The sequence below is a fragment of the Geotrypetes seraphini genome, chromosome 5 (genome assembly GCF_902459505.1).
Source record: "Geotrypetes seraphini chromosome 5, aGeoSer1.1, whole genome shotgun sequence".
In the NCBI taxonomy this organism is placed as follows: domain Eukaryota; kingdom Metazoa; phylum Chordata; class Amphibia; order Gymnophiona; family Dermophiidae; genus Geotrypetes; species Geotrypetes seraphini.
The window spans coordinates 261,649,721-261,670,868 of NC_047088.1; the positions used below are offsets into that span (position 1 = coordinate 261,649,721).

Below are 21,148 nucleotides of genomic sequence, written 5' to 3' on the forward strand. Positions count from 1 at the left end.
TTTCTAGGAACCTCCACTATCAGAAGAACCATACAAATACTGACTGACTATATTTTTACCTCTAAATCTATAGCCTTGGAGCAACAACCTCTATTCTGCAGAGCTACAGGAAGGAAGTGCTTCTGTGTCTTAACTATTGCTCCCACCTCCTTCTGTTGGCTGGTTTCAGTCCAATAGCCTGCAGGGGAGGGGGGAGTTGCTGTAGCCTAGCACCTGCCAATGGGAAAGGCAAGTGCAGCAGACTGACACTGAGAAAAGGAACAGAAAGATTCAGATAACTTTATTGGCCTGATTTTTATACCTGTGTTGCCAAAGATAGAGAAGTACTAAGAAAGGAATAAAGAAGGCAAGGAAGAAGGGAAAGAAATGAAAAGGGGGCCATTGGTTAGGAAAGACAATGCTGGCAGAAGGGAACTGTAAAGTGAAGAGAGGCGGATGATCGAGACAGGGACTGATAGTGGAGCTGTGGGAGAGGAATAGAAACAGAATGTGAGGGGTGAGAGGAATTCAAGGAGAGAGCATGGGTGAAGGTTGCTGGGAAAAGGAGATATGATCTAGAAGAGAGGAAGAAGAGCAGACAGGGGGAGAGTAGTTGTGTGGGACTGGGAAAAATGCAGCCTGAGGAAAAGGCAGGGTTCATGGTACAGTAAACAGACATGAAGGTGAGAAAAGAGGGAGGAAATCTAGAAGAAAGTGAGATGAGAGAAGCTGTAGAGTTAGGGTTACCATATGGCTCCAGAAAAAGGAGGACAGATTGAGGCATCCGGGTTTTAATTCTACTGAAACCAATGGAAGTAAAACCCGGATGTCAAAATCCGTCCTCCTTTTTCTGGAGCCATATGGTAACCCTACCTGTCCTGGAGGACCCCCAGGCCAGTAGGGTTTTCAGGATAACCCTAATGAATATACATGAGAGCGATCTGCATATAATGGAGGTGCCAGGCATGCAAATCTGCTCCATGCATATTCATTAGGGCTATCCTGAAAACCTGACTGGCCTGGGGGTCCTCCAGGACAGGTTTGGGAACCACTGCCCTATAGAGAGAAACCGTGGAGCGACAAAAATACATACTGCTACCAGATGAATGCAGCACTGTCCAGCATCATGAAGGGGACAGTCCCTGCTCTAAAGAACTTATAATCTAAATAGACAAGACAGACAAACAGGATGCCAGGGTGGGCGATACAGGTAGGGGGGATGGTTAATCTGCTGGCTAGGGTGGTGAGCAATGGGGAATAGGGTTATGAATTGAAGGCTAAATCAATAAGGCGCGATTTCAGGCTACTTTTAAACAAGGTAAGGGTAGGTGTGTGACGGACAAACTCATATAGTTTATTCTAGGCATACAGGAAAAAAATCTGGAATTGGCAGTGGAGAAAAAGGGTACAGATAAAAGCAACTTATCTGAGGAACGGAATTTGGGGGGGAGGCGTACAAAGACAGATAAGAGAGGAGAGATACTGAGTGGTTAGTAATAGGAGTTTGACCTGCACGCAAAGGTGGATAGGGAGTCAGTGAAGTGGAGAGAGGTCAGGTGAGTGTAGCAAGGTTGGCAGAAGATATGTTGTGCAGCTGAGTTTTGCACCAATTGCAGGGGGGAAGAGACAGTTCAGCAAGAGACGTGTTAGAATTAAATTGCAGTAGTCTAAGCATGAGGTTACGAGAGTGTGGACAAGGGTCTAGGTAGTGTGCTCAAAGAGGAAGAGGCGAACTTTGGTAACGTTGGAGAGATAGAAGTGACAGGCTTTAGTCGTCTGTTGGATATGCATAGAAAATGAGAGGTCGGAGTTAGAGAATGACACGGTGACGGTTTACCCGCGGCCACCGCATTTAAGCCGCGGGTCACCGCCGAAAACGGGGAAGAAAACTAGCAGTCGCTGCGGTGACGGGGACAAGGCCATTCACCGACCGCGGAAACGGTGAACAGGTTTGTCCCCGCGGGCCAATGTACCCCCTTCTAGGAACCGCTATTTCACCGTGCTCCTCATTTGTCAGATCAACCCTTCCTGCCAATCGCAGCAGAAGGGTACCCAACCCCTCCTGCCGGTCCTCCCAATGGCCTCCCCTAAGATCGCCGGCAGGAGGGTACCCAACCCCTCCTGCTGGACCCCCCCCCAATGAACCCTCCCACCCCGGAACCCCCTTAGTCTTACTTTCCAAGTTGGACCGGACAGCGATCTTAGGGGAGGCCATTGGGAGGACCGGCAGGAGGGGTTGGGTACCCTTCTGCTGCGATTGTCGGGAGGGCCGTTGGGGGGGTCTACAGGAGGGGTTGGGTGCCCTCCTGCCGTGATCGCTGGGGGGAGGGGAGACTTGCAGCCGTAGCCGCGGTCACTATGCTAATCACGGCAGGGAGATCTTTGCCGCGATTAGGTACAGCGGCCGCGTCTACTTACCATATAGGCTAACATTGTAAGCATTTAAAGTACATGTCGTGTTTGTTTTTGCATTGCTAGCCCCAGGGGTGGTGGAAGATTAGTGATTGAAAAACTGTATGAAAAATAACTATTTTAAATTTAGTGATCAAAATGTGTCAGTTTTGAGAATTTTTATTAATTAATTTTTTCTCTGCGTGTTTTGTTTTTGTATAGTTATTAACTAATATTTAACTAAGTTTTAAAGTTTTAAAGAATGTTTCCTTTATACGTAAATAAAGAAAAGTGAATGGGATTGCAGTGGCGGTGACGGGGCGGTGAATGGGGTGGCAGTGGCGGTGACGGGGCGGTGAAGAGGATGGTGAGACGGGGACGGGGCGGTGACGGGGATGGTGAGACGGGGACGGGGCGGTGACGGGGACCAATTTTTTCACCGTGTCATTCTCTAGTCGGAGTCATAGACAACTCCAACGTTGCGAGGAGACTGGAATGATAGTCGTATTATTTATAGAGACGGAGAACGGAGGGAGAGGAGCCACTTCGTAATGTCATGCATAGAAAGGGGTATTTATTTCGCCGTGGCATTGCATCCCAGATCAATCCATTTCCTGAGAGAGAGAGAGAGATTGTGAGTGTTTAATAGACAAGAGAAGCAAAAGAACTATTCTGTATTCAAAAGGATTTTGTCATTCAGTAGGATCACATTTACTGTAGAACTCCACTGCACCTCTGGCCTGAGAGAAGGCATCGTGTAGGCACATGTCGAATCTTTGGCTTTCATGGGAACCTTTGGAATGAGGGAGAGAAAGAGAGAATGGACTGTATTGTTACTACAGAAATCATGCGTGCTTGAAACTGGCAGAAAAAGGAGATACAATAGAAGGAAATAACTGTGTTTTTTAGCTGCCCCCTTCTTTCAAGTCCTCCTCTGCCCTGTGAGTGCTTGGAGCCTCTTCAGAACATGCAGTGCTAAGACTGCCAAAACCACCTCACTTACCACAACTCACCTTATTAGGCCAGTAAAAGCATGTTTATACATCATGGCAAACTCATAAAAACATAAGAATAGCCTTGATGGGTCCTCAGACCAATGGTCCATCAAGCCCAGTAGCCTGTTCTCACAGTGCCCAATCCAAGCTACTAGTACCTGGCCAAAACCCAAGGTGTAGCATACACCATACAGAATCTCAAAGAATAGCAAGATTCCGGAATCCCAGAGAGTAACAAGATTCCGGAATCCCAAAGAGTAGAAACATTGCATACAGAATCTCAAAGAATAGCAAGATTCCGGAATCCCAGAGAGTAACAAGATTCCGGAATCCCAAAGAGTAGAAACATTGCAAACAGAATCTTAAACAATAGCAAGATTCCAGAACCCCAACGAGAGCAACATTCCAGAGCTGAGATTGTGATGTCATAATGCCTCATTCCACAGTGCCTCAGAGCCAACCTCATCAGTGATGTTACAATGGCTTGATTGTCCTATACCTGGCTCACGTAAGAACATAAGAATAGCCAAACTGGGTCAAACCCATGGTTCATCAAGCCCAGTAGCCCGTTCTCATGGTGGCCAATCCACGTCCATAGTACCTGGCCAAAACCCAAAGAGTAGCAACATTCCATGCAGAATCTCAAAGAACAGCAAGATTCCAGAATCCCAAAGAGTAACAAGATTCTAGAATCTTGAAGTGTAGCAACATTCCATTCTACCGATCCAGAGCAAGCAGTGGCTTACCCTATGTCTTTCTCAATAACAGACTCCAGGAAATTGTCCAAACCTTTCTTTAAACCAGCTCTTACCATAACCTCTGGCAATGCGTTCCAGAGCTTAACTATTTTCTGAGTGAAAAACTATTTCTTCCTTTTAGTTTTAAACATATTTACCTATAAGTTCATCGAGAGTCCCCTAGCTGCAAATGGGTATGCTGGGTATGATTTCAATCTTTCATACTTACTGGTAGTGCTTTTGGTAGTCGCTTCTCCTCTATAATATTACCAAATCCAACCTCTCCTCTCTGAGCATACTACAAAAACCCTTATCCATGCTCTCATCAGCTCTCACTTAGACTACTGCAATGCACTTCTCTCAGGTCTCCCCCGCACATCTGTCTCTCACCCCTTCAATCTGTTCAGAATGTTCCTGAACGACTCATATTCTGTGAGAGCCACCAAGCTCACATTACCCCTCTTCTCAAGTCACTTCATTGGCTCCCCATCCGTTTCCAAATCCAGTTGAAATTCCTCTTACTGACTTACAAGTGCCTTCATTCTGTAGGGTAGTCCCTCGATACCTCTCCTCACTTATCTCCCCTTATGCTCCTCCTACCTCCCCCCCCCCCACAAACTCAGCTCATCAGGTAAGTCCCTCATATCTGTACCATTCTCCTCCACTGCCAACTCCAGCCCATCCTTTCTTTCTTGCCATACCATATGCCGGGAACAGGCTGCCGGAGTCAATACATCGTGCTCCGTCTCTAGCAGTCTTCAAATCCAAGATGAAAGCTCACTTTTTCGGAGCTGCTTTCAACTCTTGACTCCCATTCACCATCAGATACCTTTACCCATTGTATCATTCCTTCTACCAGAATCTCCCCAACTCCGAGATGTCTTATCTGTCCAAATTAGATTGTAAGCTCTACTGAGCAGGGACCAGCTATCGAATGTTAAATGTACAGCGCTGCGTACACCTTTCAACACTATAGAAATAATAAGTAGTAGTAGTAGTCTGTGGGCCTCACTAAAAAGAGGTTCCAATTTGGTTGTACCACAAATAAAAGCGGTATATGAAATCCGCTTGACCCCTTTACTGAGTGAGTTTTCTTTTCCTGGTTGGAGTAAAGCCAAAAACAAAGGGACTCAAAGCGCAGCTTGCAGAGTAGCCTAATGGTTAGCGCAGTGGGCTAAGAACAAGGGGACCTGGATTCCCATTGTGGCTTCTTGTGACCCTAGGCAAGCCACTTAATCCTCCGCTGCCCCAGGGACAAAAAAGAAAAACTTAGACTGTTGTAACCTGTAGTGACAGAGAAAATACCTGAATATAATATGTAAACTGCTTTGGTTGTACCACAGAAACATAGAAACATAGAAAATGGTGGCAGAAAAGGGCCATAGCCCACCGAGTCTGCCCATTCCAAGTACCCGCCCCCCTGAATTTACTCCCTTAAAGATCCCACGTGAACATCCCATTTTCTCTTAAAATCCGTCACGTTGCTTGCCTCAATCACCTGCAGTGGGAGTCTGTTCCAATGATCTACCACTCTTTCGGTGAAGAAGTACTTTCTGGAGTCTCCATGAAACTTCCCTCCCCTGATTTTCAGCGGGTGCCCTCTGGTGGTCGAGGGTCCCATGAGACAGAAGATATCATCTTCCGACTCGATGCGACCCGTGATGTACTTGAACGTTTCAATCATGTCTCCCCTCTCTCTTCGTTCCTCAAGTGAGTACAGCCGCAATTCTTTTAGTCTTTCTTCGTATGTCAGATCCTTGAGTCCCAAGACCATCCTGGTGGCCATTCGCTGAACTGACTCGATCCTCAGCATGTCCTTACGATAGTGTGGTCTCCAGAATTGGACACAGTACTCCAAGTGAGGCCGCACCATGGATCTGTATAACGGCATGATGACTTCAGGTCTCCTGCTGACAAAACCTCTACGGATACAACCCATCATTTGTCTTGCCTTGGAGGAAGCCTTCTCCACCTGATTGGCAGCTTTCAAGTCGTCACTAATGATCACCCCTAGATCACGCTCTGCCGTGGTCGCAGCTAAGGTCTCACCATTTAGTGCATAAGTTCTGCGCGGATTTCTCTTGCCCAGGTGCATTACCTTGCATTTTTTAGCATTAAAGCCCAGCTGCCAAGTCGTTGACCATCATTCCAGCAGCAGTAGGTCCTGTGTCATATTATCAGGTAACAAGCTTTTGCCTACTATGTTGCAAATTTTGGCGTTGTCAGTGAACAGTGATACCTTTCCTCTAAGTCCATGCGTCATATCACTTATGAATAAGTTGAATAGAATCGGGCCCAAGACCGAGCCCTGCGGCACTCCACTGAGCACGTCCGACACTTCTGATGGGGTACCGTTCACCACCACCCTCTGTAGTCTACCACTTAGCCAGTCTCCAACCCATGTAGTTAGAGTGTCCCCCAATCCTGTCGATTTCAGCTCGTTCAATAACCTTTGGTGTGGGACGCTATCAAATGCTTTGCTGAAGTCCAAATATACCACGTCCAGTGACTCTCCGGCATCCAGTTGTCTAGTAACCCAGTCAAAAAAGCTAATAAGATTGGACTGGCAGGATCTACCCTGGGTGAACCCGTGTTGGTGGGGATCACGTAGGTTTCCTTCATCCAGGATTATGTCAAGATTCTGTTTGATCAGAGTTTCCATGAGCTTACACACTATAGACGTGAGACTCACTGGCCTGTAGTTTGCTGTCTCTGTTTTGCAGCCTTTTTTGTGGAGTGGGATTACATTGGCGGTTTTCCAGTCCAAGGGGACTTTTCCTGTGCGTAAGGAAAGGTTGAAAAGCACAGATAATGGTTCCGCCAGGACTTCACTTAACTCCCTGAGCACCCTGGGGTGTAGGTTGTCCGGCCCCATGGCTTTGTTTACTTTGAGTCTCGATAGTTTGTTGTAGACGCTACTGGGCCTGAATTCGAAGTCTTGAAACGGGTCTTTCTGTATCAAATGCACGACCTTGACGAAATGCAAAATCTAGAGCGGATTTCTTTAAATCAAGTCAGTGTGACTCTTTTCAAGTTGTTGGGCTCATCCTGTCTCCACCAGCAGTGATACAGTTAACTGGGACGCTGCTGACGCAACTGGAGTTTGTCATTCTGAAAGGAAGTCAAAGGAGAGAGTGAGGTCTGCAGCGACCAGTGGCTTTCGGCCCTTGATGTCCAGAGAGTCAAGCACGCAAGAGGATTTCCATTGGTCCATCTAGCTCAGTTTCCTGTTTCCAACAGTGGCCAATTCAGGGCAGAAATTCAAATGGGACTAACATTTCATGCTACCCAACCCAGGGCAAAGAGTGGCTTCTCTCATGTCTGTCTCAATAGCAAACTATGGACTTTTCCTCCAGGAATTTGTCCAAATGTTTTTTAATCCCAGCTACGCTAACCACTGTTACCACATCCTGCACAACAAGTTCCTCTTATATGGTTTTTTTTTAATATTTCTATGTAATTGTACTTTTTGGTTCACTTTATCTGTTCTACACTACCCAGGATTTTGTAGCCCTCAATCATATCCCACCCTCAGCCGTCTCTTTTCCAAGTTAAAGAACTCTAAACGCTTTAGCCTTTCTTCATATGAGAGGAGTTCCATCACTTTTATCATTTTGGTCATTCTTTTTTTGAATCTTTTTTTATTCTACTATATTTTTTTTTTTTTTTTTTCATTATTCTTAAAAAAAAAACCCTCTGCTTAAATAATTCAAGGACAGATTCGTCACCGGTTGGACCAGCCTGTCCTTAAGAAAATCATTAGCTTTCTGGCCTGACCTTTCTGTTTTTATGCCAAAATGTACGCTATCCCTCTGGCAGAACTACGTAAGGGTTATCTCCAAACCTCATGTCATAATGAACAGTCTAAGTCTGTCCTTGTTTTATCGGACTGACTGCAGAAACCTGAATGCCAAAAGAGATGTCATTGTTTCTCTTTTGGTGACACTACTTTTGTTCCAAATAGCAGCAGGAAAAATTTGGAAAATGCTTAATGTTCACTGAGTCACCTCTGTACTTAGCCACCAGTTGTAAGCTCTTCAGACCAGAGTTTAACTATTTAATTAGTTAGTTTTCTATACTGCTCTCCCAGAGCAGTGTGGATTTGAACCCACAACCTCAGGGTGCTGAGGCTGGAGCTTTAACCACTGCACCACTCTAGAAATCAAAATGTGTTAAAAGTGAGCCAAGTATAGGACAATCAAGCCATTGTGACATCACTGATGAGGCTGGCTCTTATTGGTGGAATGAGGCATTATGATGTCACAATACCAGCTCTGGTTATCAGAGGCTGAAGCTTATCACACTATGTATTCATTCAATTTTCTATACTGTTCTCCCAGGGGAGCTCAGAACGGTTTACATTAATATATTCAGGTAGTCCAGCATTTGGGCATGATAAAGAAGGGAATCACGAGTCGATCAGCGGACGTCATAATGCCGCTTTACAGAGCAATGGTCAGACCACACTTGGAATACTGTATCCAACATTGGTCTCCCTACCTGAAGAAGGATATAACCCTGTTGGAGAGGGTGCAGAGGCGAGCCACGAAGCTAGTAAGAGGCATCGAGAATTTGAGCTACAATGAACGCCTCGAAAAACTGGGATTGTTCAGCCTCGAGAAGAGAAGGCTGCGAGGGGATATGATAGAGACTTTCAAAATACTAAAAGGATTTGACAAAATAGAGCAAAAAGCATCGTTATTCACATTGGCAAATGTGACTTGGACAAGGGGGTCATGGACTGAAACTGAGGGGCACATATTAGAACAAATATTAGAAAGTTCTGTTTCTCACAGCGAGTGGTGGATGCTTGGAATGCTCTCCCGGAGGGGGGTTGTGTCGGAGACCACCATTTCAGGATTCAAGGGCAAGTTGAATGCACACCTTCTTGCAAACCACATTGAGGGATACGGGTAAACAAGGTCTTAGCAGGGAACACCGGGATTGGCCTCCGCGTGTGCGGGTCGCCGGACAGGATGGACCTAGGGTCTGATCCGGCGAAGGGTTCACCATCTAGCAATGGGGGATTAAGTGACTATCCCTAGGCTCACAAGGAGTAGCATGGGTTTGAACCCACATCCTCAGGGTTCTGCCGCTGTAGCTTTAATCACTGTGCCACACTCTGTACAGTGCAATGCATAACAGTCATGTTCAATTACTTTTTGATATCATAAGCACCTTGCTGCAGGCCCTGGTCTGTGTGCTCCTCCTGTGATTTCCTGCTGCAAAATCACCAAAGCGGGGAAGGGAAGCTGTCATTGTTGGAGACCTAAATAGCCTTTTCCTCAGCGGGGAGGGATCGGAAAGTAAGCACAGAGAAGCCGCACACCTGACATCCCTGATAAGAGGGACTTGGCTTGGCTTCTCATGCGAGCCACGGTTAATGTCTTCACCTCCTAGAATTATTCTTGGCCGCTAGGCCTTCGCTTTAGGAGATGCCATCGGGTCACTTTCACCAGCCAATGAAATCCGTTCCACTAACTGCAGGAGATGGTGCCCACGTCCTCCTGCATGTTCCCCATAGATATAAGTTCTGCTGTGTGGGGGGTGGAGACTCTTTGTGTGTGTTGGCAAAGGGGTAAAAAGGGAGAGGCAGATACAGAGAGGAACTCAGAGTTCACAGCGTCTGCGTTAGGTGCTGCTAGGCGCCCTTATTGCAAATGCCAAGCGACGCCTAACTTAAATCCTTCTGAAAGTTAATTATTTTTAATTGGTTAAAGGGTGCAGTAATTGATCATGTCATTATAAAGCAATTTAAAAATAATTATTTTAATTGATGATTGAACTTGCGCGCAGATATCCACGAGAAAAGGTTTAACTGTTTCTTTTATTCTTTATGTTAATTTTCACATATATATCATCTGTTTTAATATTAGCTTTGGGGATGATGTCTCCACAAAGGTTATTTTTGTGCATGCATACCAAGACAGTAAAAAGCCTCTTTTGTACATTGCTGTTTCATCAAATATATAAGTAAATTGTGCTATCCAATGCAGTATTTCTTTATTTAATTTTCCATACTGTTCTCCCAGGGGGGCTCAGAACGGTTTACATTCATTTATTCAGGAACTCAAGCATTTTTCCCTGTCTGTCCTGGTGGGCTCACAATCTATCTAATGTACCTGGGGCAATGGGGGGATTAAGCGACCTGCCCAGGGTCACAAAGAGCAGCGTGGGATTGAACCCACAACCTGCTGGGGCTGTGGCTGTAGATTTAACCACTGCACCACACTAGAAATCAAAATGTAGTAAAGGTGAGCCAAATAAAAGACAATCAAGCCATTGTGACATCACTGATGAGGTTGGATCTTATGATGTCACAATACCAGCTCTGGTTTTCTCAATTTTCTATACTGTTCTCCCAAAAGAGGTGAGAATGGTTTACATGAATTTATTCAGGTACTCAAGCATTGTCCCCTCACAATCTAATGTACCTGGGGCAATGGGGGGATTAAGTGACTTGCTCAGGGTCACAAGGAGCAATGTGGGTTTGAACCCACAACCTCAGGATGCTGAGGCTGTAGCTTTAACCACTGCATCACTCTAGAAATCAAAATGTCATAAAAGTGAGCCAAGTATAGGACAATCCAGCCATTGTGACATCACTGATGAGGTTGGCTCTTATTGGTGGAATGAGGCATTATGATGTCACAATCCCAGCTCTGGTTATCAGAGGCTGAAGCTTTTCACACTATTTATTCATTCAATTTTCTATACTGTTCTCCCTGGAGAGCTCAGAATGAGTTACATGAATTTATTCAGCTGCTTAAGCACTTTTCCCTGTCTGTACCTGGGACAATGGGAGGATGAAGTGGCTTCCCAGGGTCACAAGGAGTAGCTTTGGTTTGAATCCACAACCTCAGGGTGCTGAGGTTGTAGCTTTAACCACTGTGCCACACTCTCTCTGTCTGACAGACGGAGCTAAACAGATCCACTTACAAACACAAATTCAAAAGGAGCTAGGCAGATAGATGGACACACTGTACACCACTCGGGTTTCTCATTTCTCTCCAGCCCTTTTTCCCATTAACAGTGGTGTCACTTGTTGGACTCTTGCAACTCATCGTTTCCTTCCTGTTTCCAAAAGAAGGAAAGCGAGCTCAAATCCCTGCAATTGCCAGCCAATCCAAGCAGCCTGGGCTTCCCGCCAAACCCCAGCCAGCATCCTGCAATGGAAAGACCCTAGCAGTGTTTAGGGTGTGCCTCTAACTTTCCAAAATTGTCGGCAAGAGAATGCTCAGTTTTTAAACAGCCTGACCTTCAAATTCGTTTTCATGCTGCTAAAAGAGCCGGGAACCAGGGTAACCCAATAGGGATGCTGGTTCATGAGCAGAGAGCTGTATTCCCGACCTGCTTTTTGATTGGACACTGGCTCCACCTCTTCAAGGAGAAAGAATGGGACGAAAGAAGCCATATGAGCCAGGAACCTCAGGCATTCTGAGAAACATACAGTCCAGTCAGCCTCCTTTGGTCGCTGGAGAAACCTGGGAGCACATCTGAATTGTGCCGAGAAGAGGCGGAAACTCAATTCATAGGGATGTAAAGAAGGGGCTTTCAATCTCTATCCATGGATATTTTGTGCATTATATTTCAAAATATAGCACTATGCGACTTCCATGATTTGTACAGAATGTACATAGCTCAAACATTTTGCAGGGCCACATTTTGGATTTGTCGGTACTTGGAGGGCCTCAGAAAAAAGTTAATGTCTTATTAAAGAAATTACAATTTTGCATGAGGTAAATCTCTTTATAGTTTATAAATCTTTCTTTTTGGCTAAGTCTAATAATAATATCCTAATTTATAGCTAAAGAGACATATGATGAAGAACCTGTTTTATTTTACTTTTGTGATTACGAGAAACATACCGAGGGCCTCAAAATAGTACCTGGCAGGCCGCATGGGGCCCCCGGGCCGCGAGTTTGAGACCAGTGTACTATAAGCAGGTTATAGGATGTTTAAGAATGAGCAGCGGGATGCTTTCATGTGCCTTTCTTGCAATACGGGTAGAAACATTCTAGACTCCTACTCCAAAGTGAGCCAGTAAAGAAAATGCAGGGGGTTCTCTAGTCTGGGGAGCCCTAATAGTACCCTTGAAAACAGGAGAGAAGTTTTAAAAAATACACCAGAGTCTTCCTTCCTTCCTTCTTCCCAAACTGTGTAGTGAGAAATGTGGTGGTTTTCCTGCTTGGACCTCTAGCTCAAAGGCTGAGGGGGAAGGGAGGAAAGGAGAAAAGGCCAAGGATGGGGGTCTGTTTCCCATGAGTAAGGAGCTTGGAGAAAAGAAATCTAATCTAATCTAATGCTTGACTTTATATATCGCGTCATCATTCAAGGAAAGCTCGCCTCGGTTTACAATAGTTAAATTATCAAATAAAAAAACAGAAAAGAATAAGACTAAGGGCTCCTTTTATCAAGGCACGCTACGGGGGTTAGCGCGTCGGACATTTCATCACGCACTAACCCCCGTGGCAGCTTATAATCCTAATGCCTCGTCAATGGAGGCGCTAGGTACTAGTGCAGCAGGCGGTTTAACGCACGGTATTCCGCGCATTAAACCGCTACCACGCCTTTGTAAAAGGACCCCTAAGTTTGGTAAAGTTAATTTTCAAAGTGTTTAGCAAATAAAGTCGTTTTTAAGGATTTGGGAAAAAGTTGAAGTGAGCTGGAACTCCTTGAGAGAAGTGGAAGGTCATTCCACAGTTGAGAGAGCTTAAAAATCAGAGAGTGGCTGAAAAACTGAACTCCCTTAATCTCTTTTTTTGGAAGGAAGAGATCATTTGAATGGTTGACCAACTCTTGCAAAAGAAAATCTATAAACATTCCAGGATAGAGGAAGGAGAGGAGTAAAAATTCCAAGTAAAAGTTTAAAAACAACACAGGCACACTTAAATTGAACTCTAAAACAAACTGAGAGCCAATGAATAATAATAATAATAATTGTATTTCTTATATACCGCCAAAGCCGTAATAGTTCGAGGCGGTTTACAACAAAGAAGGACTGGACAATCAGCGAATACAGATACAATTAATATATGTTGTTGTGGGAGCTGGGGAAGGTGACAGAGACTTTCCTCAACTGCTGTCTGAGCCCTAATCTTATGCTCTACAATGCAACCTAAAATACTAATCAGGGTGGGTAGACAGGGGGTGGGTAAGCAGAGTGGGCAGACTTGATGGGCTGGAGCCCTTTTCTGCCGTCATCTTCTATGTTTCTATGATGGGTCATTTGGCCTTTATCTGCCATCATGTTTCTATGTTTCTATAATCAGAAAGTTCTATGACATCACAATGCAGGTGTAAAGAGCCTTAGCCTATAGGAAGAGGAGATGCAAATGTTAAGAGCCTTAGCCAATAGGGAGAGGAGGAGAGAGTGGCTGCTGCAGACACCAGAAAGTATTTCTTCACAGAGAGAGTGGTTGATCATTGGAACAAGCTTCCAGTGCAGGTGATCGAGGCAGACAGCGTGCCAGACTTTAAGAATAAATGGGATACGAGGGTCAAGATAAGGAAATTGGGTCATTAGGGCATAGACAGGGGGTGGGTAAGCAGAGTGGGCAGACTTGATGGGCTGGAGCCCTTTTCTGCCGTCATCTTCTATGTTTCTATGATGGGTCATTTGGCCTTTATCTGCCATCATGTTTCTATGTTTCTATAATCAGAAAGTTCTATGACATCACAATGCAGGTGTAAAGAGCCTTAGCCTATAGGAAGAGGAGATGCAAATGTTAAGAGCCTTAGCCAATAGGGAGAGGAGGAGAGAGTGGCTGCTGCAGACACCAGAAAGTATTTCTTCACAGAGAGAGTGGTTGATCATTGGAACAAGCTTCCAGTGCAGGTGATGGAGGCAGACAGCGTGCCAGACTTTAAGAATAAATGGGATACCCATGTGGGATCCCTACGAGGGTCATTAGGGCATAGACAGGGGGTGGGTAAGCAGAGTGGGCAGACTTGATGGGCTGTAGCCCTTTTCTGCCGTCATCTTCTATGTTTCTATGTTTTTAATCTAGACTAAAACGCTTTTTATATAAAACCCTAACAGAGACTTTAAAGGCTACACTATTGCCTAAACTGACTGATCTAAAAAAGTAAAAGAGAAGGACAATGAAATAACCTCCTGAAGCCCAAGTTTACCTTTTCCCATGTTTGAATGCCACCAGGTAAGATATTCAAAAATGGAGTTTTTCTTCCCCTTAGCAGATCCTCACTCAGCACCTCGTCATTCACTTTTAGATCTTAAGTGATGGATTATTGACAGTGATTGAGATCATCTTTTGAATTTAAGAAAACACTATTTGGTTTGCAATTTATCCACAATCAAACTGGTGGGTCTTAATGATGAGTCCAGTGGGTTAACTTTGAGTTGAGTGGGCCAGCTGATTGGTCAGTATAATGATAGTGTGATGTACATCCTGCAATGTTGATGCCAAGATTTTGGTCACAGAGAATTATGGAAAATGAGTATACTGTATGGATTGAAAAGTATTTTATTTCTATTCTGCATATCCTACAATTCTATGTGGACTACAAATTATTCAGGAACTCAAGCATTTTTCCCTATCTGTCCCAGTGGTCTCACTATCTATCTAATATACCTGGGGCGTTCGGGGATTAAGTGACTTGCCCAGGGTCACAAGGAGCAGTGTGGGATTTGAACCCACAACCTCAGGGTGCTGAGGCTGTAGCTCTAACAATTGCACCCATTACTCTGACTGCTTTTGTATTAGGGAGGTCTCTCCCCTGAAACAGAACCCATTATGTTCAGAACACAGTTCATTATGGGCTGAGGCGTGACGAGAAGAAAGTTATTCACATGTGGGAGTTTCAGGCTGGATTGTCTTGCCAGTCAAACGGAGGCACTGCTAGCAGAATGAGACCAAATGCGGGGCTGAATCCCTATGGGCCCATCCCATCGGCATTCATGGCAAAGTCTTCCATTTTCCCATCACTCCAAAGGGAACAGAGTACTAAAAACCAGTGCCATTCCGCAGAAACGGCACAACAAGCTTCCAGCATTCCTCATTCATCCTCTGGGAATTCTCCTCCCACTCCTTGCTAATCCATCCAAGGCTCGGCCTGTTATGGTTTCTATTACTTTTAAAAGGAAACAGTTTGCCATCTCAACTATGTTTTCGTTCTGTCAGTGAATTAAGTATTTTGAGGGGAAAAAAATTCTTATTAAGCAAAAGAATCTGGAAAAGACCTAAATACATTCACTGTGAATTTGGGGTTCCTTTTTCTTATGCTATCTATAGGGCACAATGGGAGAGAGCTGTGTGGCACAGAGTCTACATGAGAAATTCCTGTACTCTGCCCTCATTACACTTAATCCTAGTCTCATGCAATTACATATATATATATATAAAATGAAGAGTAACATCACGGAAACATGAACCCAGCTACATTATTTTTTGGGAATCTTGTGATTGCCTTGATAATATGAGAGGCACACGAGAAGGATATATTAGCTGCCTCAAACCAAAGGCTAATGAAAAACAGGATGAACAGACAGATGCTGAAATGTTATCAGAAATTAAAGAGTTAACAAACTGGGGAACACAGGACTCACGGGTGATTTTAACTATCCTGATATTGACTGGGTAAATAATAATAATAATTTTATTCCTATATAGCGCCAAAACCATGGTAGTTCGAGGCGGTTTACAACAAAGAAGGGCTGGACAATCAGCGAATATAGGTACAATGTGAAGTCATCAAAATCCAGGTGAGTAGGATACAGAGGTAAGGCGTGAGAGATCTTGGGAAACAATTCAGTTAGAGTTGAAGAGATGAGGCTTAAGAGGTCTTAGGTTACAAATCGGTTAAACAAGTTGGTTTTTACTAATTTTCAGGGAACTTAGGTAGGAAGAGGAGTGCGTGATAATATTATGCAGCCAGTCATTCAGTTGACCTGCTTGGAAGGCAAGTGTTAAGAACATAAGAAGCGCCATCTCCGGATCAGACCTTCGGTCCATCAAATCCGGCGATCTGCACACGCGGAGGCCCTGCCAGGTGTACACCTGGCGTAATTTTTAGTCATTATTAATAGCCACACTAAATGATATTCATATACTAATGCTATCAGAAATCAAGTGCTACAAACTGTTTCATTTGTGAAAACGGTAAAGACCTCAGTGTTTCCCAGGATAAAACCTGTGAAACAAACTATGCCAATAATAATATTGACATAGAGAAATACATCCTTGGTCTTGTATTTTACCGTTACACTTAGCTCTTATATTTTCAGCTTTTTAACGTTTTATTAGCTTTTATACTTTTTACTGACTTTTATATTTTTATAGAGAAGTAAGCACTTATCTTGTTGCCTTCTGATAGCTCAAAATCACTGCAGCTGCAGTTTTAGCGGTATCCATATGCCGCTCTTGAACAATTTCAAATTTAATCAATTCAGAAATATCCCAACAGGCCCTGTTTCGCCCTACGGCTGCATCAGGGGATTATCTATAAAACAAAATATACTGTGTGGCTATTAATTTTGAAGATATTCTGCTTGTATCTTACATAGTAATTGTAATTTTTTGTCACCCATATCCTTCTATGTCTCTCATAAGGAGATGTGCGTCTAGTTTGCTTTTGAATCCTAGGACGGTCGATTCCGCCATAACCTCCTCTGGGAGAGCATTCCAGGTGTCCACAACTCGGTGCGTGAAGCAGAAGTTCCTGATATTTGTCCTGGACTTGTCCCCCCTCAGCTTCAGTCCATGTCCTCTTGTCCGTGTCACAATCTCAGCTCTGAAATGTTGCTACTCTTTGGGGTTCTAGAATCTTTTGTTACTCTTTGGGATTCTGGAATGTTGCTACTCCATTGTAACATCACTGATGAGGTTGGCTCTGAGGCACTATGGAATGAGGCATTATAAGAACATAAGAAGCGCCATCTCCGGATCAGACTTTCAGCCTATCAAGTCCAGCAATCTGCACACGTGGAAGCCCAGCCAGGTGTACATCTGGCGTCATTTTAGTCCCCCATATCCCTCTATGCCTCTCGTAAGGAGATGTGCGCCTAGTTTGCTTTTAAATCCTAGAACGGTGGATTCCGCAATAACCTCCTCTGGGAGAGCATTCCAGGCGTCCACCACTCGTTGCGTGAAGCAGAACTTCCTGATATTTGTCCTGAACTTGTCCCCCCTTAGCTTCATTAGTGTTCTGTTCAGGTATCTTTTGTAATGACAGGCCTTTAGTGTTGGATGGTTGAACTGATAAATGTAACATCGGGGCATGCTAGGGAGACAAGATTCCTCGTTGAAATCAAAGACTGCTTTATAAAGCAGCTGGTTCAGGAACTGTCAAGAAACGAAGCAATTCTAGACTTAGGGCTTGTTTTACAAAGGTGCGTTAGGGCAATAACGCGTGGAATAGCGTATTCTAAATTGCCGCTCATGCTAGCTGCTACCGCCTCCTCTTGAGCAGGCGGTAGTGTTTTGGGTAGCGCGCGCTATAGCACGTCCTAATCCACTGCGTGCACTAAAAACTCTAGCGCACCTTTGTAAAAGGAGCCCTTAGTTCTTAGTGGAGTGCATGAATTGGACGTGAAGAGGGGAGGAATAGATGCTGGACCAGGTGGTGGGGAGAAGAGAGATGGGGGGTGGGGGTGGGGAGCGGAGACACTAGAGTGGGGAGAGAGATACTGGCCCTAGGGTTGGGGTTTGGAAAGAAAAGAGAGGAGAGGGTCAAGGAGACAGAAAAAGGATGCTAGATATGGAGGGAGAAAGAATAGGGACACCCAAGGGGCATTGCTGATGACAAAGGGGGGAGGAATGCAGGATGGAGTAAGACAGATATGAGTTGGATCAGGACACAGAGGCGGCAGATGCTGAAACTGGATGAAAGATAAGGAGAGAATGAAAAAAGTGTCAAATGGATAGGGAGGACCTTTGGGAGGTTAGGTTCAGGAAGACTGAAGTTATATTGGTTAAAACTGGATGGTTGCATATGTTTATAGATGGGTAGTGATGGTTTATTTTTCTATGCATGGCCTGGCACCAGAACGTTTGATGGGGATTATTCTGCCTTATGTCCATCGTGTAGAGTTCAAGTTCAAGTTCACGTTTATTTGATTAATCGCCTATATAAGAAATTCTAAGCGATGTACAGTTAGATTTGCCTGTTAGGTGTTTGAGGTTGAAGGAGTCAAGAACAAGCATTTTTTCTTGTATAGGCTCCCAGGAATGGAATAGAGTACCTCTTTATATACAACAGCAGGGAAATTTATGTACCTTTCAGAAGTTACTGAAAAGACATTTGTTTTGCAATATGAAATATGGGGACTGCTTGCCCTGGATTGGTAGCATGGAATGTTGCTACTCTTTGGGGTTCTAGAATCTTGTTACTCTCTGGGATTCCGGAATCTTGCTATTCTTTGAGATTCTGTATGGAATGTTGCTACTCTTTGGGGTTCTAGAATCTTGTTACTCTCTGGGATTCCAGAATCTTGCTATTCTTTGAGATTCTGTATGGAATGTTGCTACTCTTTGGGATTCTAGAATCTTGTCACTCTCTGGGATTCCGGAATCTTGCTATTCTTTGAGATTCTGTATGGAATGTTGCTACTCTTTGGGATTCTAGAATCTTGTCACTCTCTGGGATTCCGGAATCTTGCTATTCTTTGAGATTCTGTATGGAATGTTGCTACTCTTTGGGGTTCTAGAATCTTGTTACTCTCTGGGATTCCGGAATCTTGCTATTCTTTGAGATTCTGTATGGAATGTTGCTTCTCTTTGGGATTCTAGAATCTTGTTATTCTCTGCGATTCCGGAATCTTGTTATTCTTTGAGATTCTTATGGAATGTTGCTACTCTTTGGGATTCTAGAATCTTGTCACTCTCTGGGATTCCGGAATCTTGCTATTCTTTGAGATTCTGTATGGAATGTTGCTACTCTTTGGGGTTCTAGAATCTTGTTACTCTCTGGGATTCCGGAATCTTGCTATTCTTTGAGATTCTGTATGGAATGTTGCTACTCTTTGGGATTCTAGAATCTTGTCACTCTCTGGGATTCCGGAATCTTGCTATTCTTTGAGATTCTGTATGGAATGTTGCTACTCTTTGGGATTCTAGAATCTTGTTATTCTCTGCGATTCCGGAATCTTGTTATTCTTTGACATTCTTATGGAATGTTGCTACTCTTTGGGATTCTAGAATCTTGTCACTCTCTGGGATTCCGGAATCTTGCTATTCTTTGAGATTCTGTATGGAATGTTGCTACTCTTTGGGATTCTAGAATCTTGTCACTCTCTGGGATTCCGGAATCTTGCTATTCTTTGAGATTCTGTATGGAATGTTGCTACTCTTTGGGGTTCTAGAATCTTGTTACTCTCTGGGATTCCGGAATCTTGCTATTGTTTGAGATTCTGTATGGAATGTTGCTACTCTTTGGGATTCTAGAATCTTGTTATTCTCTGTGATTCCGGAATCTTGTTATTCTTTGAGATTCTTATGGAATGTTGCTACTCTTTGGGATTCTAGAATCTTGTCACTCTCTGGGATTCCGGAATCTTGCTATTCTTTGAGATTCTGTATGGAATGTTGCTACTCTTTGGGGTTCTAGAATCTTGTTACTCTCTGGGATTCTGGAATCTTGCTATTCTTTGAGATTCTGTATGGAATGTTGCTACTCTTTGGGATTCTAGAATCTTGTTATTCTCTGCGATTCCGGAATCTTGTTATTCTTTGAGATTCTTATGGAATGTTGCTACTCTTTGGGATTCTAGAATCTTGTCACTCTCTGGGATTCCAGAATCATGCTATTCTTTGAGATTCTCTATGGAATGTGCTACACCTTGGGTTTTGGCCAGGTACTAGTGGCCTGGATTGGGCACCGTGAGAACGGGCTACTGGGCTTGATGGACCATTGGTCTGACCCAGTAAGGCGATTCTTATGTTCTTATGGTACAGGAGGTAATGGTGCTGGGGCCGCATGTTAACAGTGATCAGATCTGATATAATCCCTGGAATAAGTTCATATAGGAAATCCAACATAATGACATTTAGGCCCGGATTCTGTAACTGGCGCCCAAGTTCTGCCGGGTTTTGGAAAGTCCGACTGGAACCCCAGACAGTCATCTAAAAATGTGGATATGCCCGGGTTTTCCCTGATGTTTGGTAACCCTACCTGTATGAATGTTGGTGAAACCAAAATCATCTGCACCAATTCAAACTAATTCAGAATGTTGCAGCACATTTGATAGAGAACTGCAAATGCCTGGAATGTCCTCCTGAGGAAACTGATGGAGATGGAATTCAAAAAGTCATGGGATGAACTCAGAGGATCTCAAATTAGAAAATCAATGGTAAAAAAAAACAACATTTAAATGGTTGCATGTGTGTTTCATGTTTCAAGTGAAGCTTAGATGGCAAATCCAGCTGTGAAGAACTAAGGCCGGTACTGGACAGATTTGCACGTTCTGTGTCCCATATATGGCAATTCGATTCAGGATGGGTTGGAGAGGGCTTCGATGGAAACTCTAGAACAGTTGCAGGATTCCCTGGGGTACTTGGTAGCAAAATGTATCTCCAAGGATAATGTGATACAGTGTAACAACAGATACAATCCCCGATGTTTAACAAATCAGATACAATATATCGTATTCATAAGTGCTCAGAAGAAAAGTTTTGAGAGACCAACAGCAGAAATCTCTACTTTTTCAATCAGGCTGTGTTGTAACTCTAGAACAGGAGAGAAAGTTCATATAAGAACATAAGAACATAAGAAGTGCCTCCACTGGGTCAGACCCGAGGTCCATCGCGCCCAGCAGTCCGCTCACGCGGCGGCCCAACAGGTCCAGGACCTGTGCAGTAATCCTCTATCTATACCCCTCTATCCCTTTTTCCAGCAGGAAATTGTCTAATCCTTTCTTGAACTCTGTCCTATTACTTCCTCTGGAAGCGCATTCCAGGTGTCCACCACACGCTGGGTAAAGAAAAACTTCCTAGCATTTGTTTTGAATCTATCCCCTTCCAATTTTTCCGAATGCCCTCTTGTTCTTTTATGTTTTGAAAATTTGAAGAATCTATCCCTCTCTACTCT

At 44.0% G+C, this 21,148-nt stretch overlaps 1 protein-coding gene across 5 annotated transcripts in view; it reads right to left on the reverse strand.

The window, feature by feature from the left end:
• The window catches only part of TNS1 (tensin 1), a 606,988-nt gene that overhangs the window by 494,842 nt on the left and 90,998 nt on the right, over window positions 1-21,148 (reverse strand). The window lies entirely within an intron of this gene.